This window comes from Sinocyclocheilus grahami, unplaced genomic scaffold (assembly GCF_001515645.1).
Source record: "Sinocyclocheilus grahami isolate Dianchi unplaced genomic scaffold, SAMN03320097.WGS_v1.1 scaffold25.1, whole genome shotgun sequence".
NCBI classification, from domain to species: domain Eukaryota; kingdom Metazoa; phylum Chordata; class Actinopteri; order Cypriniformes; family Cyprinidae; genus Sinocyclocheilus; species Sinocyclocheilus grahami.
In genome coordinates this window covers 2210743-2214748 of record NW_015505204.1, presented here as the reverse complement: position 1 = coordinate 2214748, position 4006 = coordinate 2210743, and positions in this window count along the sequence as shown.

Here is a 4006-nt window from a genome sequence, read left to right as displayed (position 1 = left end):
TGCGTAACAATGTGTTTAGCATCACAAAAGCTGTGGTAATGCAATAGATCAGCACTCTGCATAACTTTGGCTGCTGTACGACCATCAAAATCGACTTTGCAGCATGTACTTCATGATGATATAGAGTGATAACCAAAATGAGAAAGGGAGAAATAGAGAAACTTTAAAAGAGAGGTATAAAAAACTATTCGGAGCTGGCCATTTTACATTATTTTTAGTTTTATGCAATTAAATATTTCAAAATATTTAACATATTATATACATAAATATCTTCTAAAGTTTGGAATAATTAAGTTTTATTTTGTTTCATGTTCAGCGGCCATTACTCTTGTCTTCAGTTTCATATAATCCTTCAGAAATCATTCTAATATACTGATTTGGTGCTGAAGAAACATTTCTAATTATTATCAATGCTGAAAACTTTTGAGCTGCTAAATATATTTGTGAAAACCATGATGCACTACCACTGAAAAGTTTGGGGTAAGTATTTTTTTTTTTTAAATAATCATTTTAACTAGCAAGGATACATTCAATTCACCAAAATGTCAGCAAATACTTTATAATGTTACAAAAGATTTCTGTTTCAAATAAAATATTTTCACTGAACTTTCTATTCATCAAAGAATACAGAAATCAATCTATCAATCATGGTTTCCACAACACCTAAACTGATCATAAGAACCATTGTGAATAATTGAGCACCAATGATAATTAATAGTAACTGAGCATAAAATCAGCATATTAGAATGATTTCTGATGGACGTGACACTGAAGATGAATAATTGCTGCTGAATATTCAGCTTTTCCTTCACAGAAATAAATTACTTTTTAAAAATATATTAAAATAATATTTCAATATTTTAAATAATAGTATTTTAAAATAATATTTCTATATTTTTTAGCAAATAAATGCAGCCTTGGTGAGTAACTTTTTATATTATATATATATATATATATATATATATATATATATATATATATATATATATATTCTACTGAATAAACATGTTAAACTGAATATGCAGCAGGCTTAAAAGAAAAAGCATGTCTGGTCTAGGCGGCGAATGAAGCCTTCTCTCTCATTCCCACCGCTGCCTGCAGCCAAAGGCTCTCATCATAAAATACGAAGCTGACAGGAGGTGTTCTGGATTAAACCTGTTTAAACAGGAGACCGTGGAGAGCAGGCGTGTCTCTACTCGTGGGCCTCTTAGGTTCACGCTGTCTGGATTAGACCCCGAACAGAGCCCACTCGCGCACATCAACACACACCGACATACGCACACACAGAGCTTAGCAAGCAGTAAAGCATCTCACACCTGACACAATTTTAACCTGCCTGCTGCAAAGAGAGAGAGAGACAGGTAGACAGATTGAAGTGTTGCGAATGAGCACAGGTTCATCACCAACAGTAGGTGCGGATGAGGCAAGCTTGGCTAATCTAAAAGGAAAACGAAAGCACAAAACGAAACACTCCATCATCATGGTATGGAAAATAAGACATGATGTGTGAGCATACCTTCCTTATGTAAGTGACAAGATACCTGTTTATCACAAAGCACATTAAATAGGTGCCAGCTGGCCTTTTAAATACAATATTTATAAAAATGAATGTATAAATATATCTAATGCTGTCAAATGATTAATCATATCCAAAATAAAAGTTTTTGTTTACATAATATATGTATATACTGTGCATATTTATTATGTGTATATAACTACACACACACATACAGTATATATTTTGAAAATATTTACATGTACAGTATATACATCTATATATTTATATTCTTATATTTTATATTATATATAAATATATTTCATATATAAACAACATATTTTTCTTAAATTTATACATGCATGTGTTTGTATTTATATATACACAATATACGCACAAACGCATATTATGTAAAAAAAAACTTTTATTTTGGATGCGATTAATTGCGATTAATCATTTGACAGCACTAATATATGCACAAATACTTTAACAATAAATAGATAATTCCACATTTTTAACTGTGCTAAAATATCAGCAAAATAAAATTATTATTATTATTATCCATCTTAGTAATTTGCACATTAGTTAAATCAAAATATTTGAAAATGATGTAATAATTATGAACAATTATGTTTCTTGCCCATTTTATTTATTTTATAGCATAATGTATTGTTAAAAGGCTTAAAATTCTGACCTCAAGTTTATTTTTTTCCTCTTTTAAAATCATGCATGTTTTTAAATGTAGTTGTTGTTTTTTTATGTAGAAAATGTCAACTCTCAACCCCATCAACTGTCTAACTCAACCAACAACAGCCCTGTTCCTTTTCTGGAGGTATAAATAGATTGTAACATATTAATTTACCTCAAGATTATATATGTGATTTATTACCAAAATATATTACATAATTGATCAAATGTTTTAAATCATACAGAGATGAACATTTTAAACTAAAAAAGGCAGCTGTTTCATAGAATGACACATCTGCTGTTATCAGCTTTTTTTTTATAAAGATGGAAAATCTCCAAAACGGGTATAAATCTGTCCAGGAGTTGAGAACAGTAATGATTTTGCCTGGAAGAGTGGCTTTCAGGATGGTTCGAAGAGGCCTTTAAGGAGAAACATTCCAACCTTGCACTAATGGGTTCTTCAGACTTTAGTCAGAGTAGATGGCAACAGAAATAAGGCTGTTTAGGATAGAAGCATAATCTAATCAATATGTTGTACAGCTGTGCACCTGGGTGACGACTGTGGAGCTGAAAATACACTGAAAAAAAAAAATCTAATTTCCAAGAATATCCTCTGAACCTTGTTCTCATAGACCAGGGGTGGCGAACTCAGGTCCTGGAGAGCTGCAGCCCTGCAGAGTTCAGCTCCAACCCTAATTAAAACTCACCTGCCTGTAGCTTTCTAGTAACCCTTCAGACCTTGATTAGCTTGTTCAGGTGTGTTTGATTAAGGTTGAAGCAAAACTCTGCAGGGCTGCGGCTCTCCAGGACAGACGTCCGCCACCCCTGTCATAGACCTTAGTCAGGGTAGTAAACACCATATTTCATTTTTACATGAATGACAACGAGGCTGTGAGGGACACACATAAGTACTAAAAACTAATTTTTGTTTACTGAAAGTTTTTTAGAAAGATGTTTTGTCAGCAGAACAATTATTAAACAACAGAAGAATCCATTGAACATCGGTCAAGAAAATATATAACCCCAATTTTATCATCTATTATCAACCTATTAAGTTTCGTATCAATTACAATTATTTCTACTTAATAATAAGGCTGGTTTAGCTCTTATGTATTTAATAGATATTTTATCACGCTACAATCCATCATGCTCTTTAAGGTCACACAACTCGGGACATTTGGTTGTATCAAGGATATCAAAGGCCACTAAAGGAGATAGAGCGTTTTTGCATTTGGCTCTGGAATGGACTTCCTGATAAAGTTCAGGGCTCAAACACACTCTCCACACTAAAGCCAGATTTAAAAGACATCTCTTTAGCCGAGCATTCACATAATACATCTCAGAACCTTGTGCTACAGTTACAGTACATCGGAAAAAATGCACATGATTATCTTTTGCTTGAAATGTTCTGAACAGCAGCTACGCTAATTATTCTCCATTTGCTTTTCTGTTTATACCTATGGATGTCCATACTGAGGTAACGTCTCGGTTACGTATGTAACCCTCGTTCCCTGAAGGAGGCAACGGAGACGTCACGTCGGAGGACCGACGAAATTGGGATCTCGCTTAGAGGGACCAATCTACTTCGAGTGTAAACTAAATGAGCCAATGCACATTGGCATGCGATTATTGCATCCAGCTGCTGCTGATCACAGCGTGAGTATAAGTAGGCAGCAGGTGCAGCGCATATTCAGGTTTTCGCTGAGGAGCCGAGCCGGTGACCCGGCCGCTCAGCGGTGGTACAGGAGCAGTGGCGACGGGACGTGACGTCTCCGTTCCCTCCTTCAGGGAACGAGGGTTACATACGTAACCGAGACGTTCCCT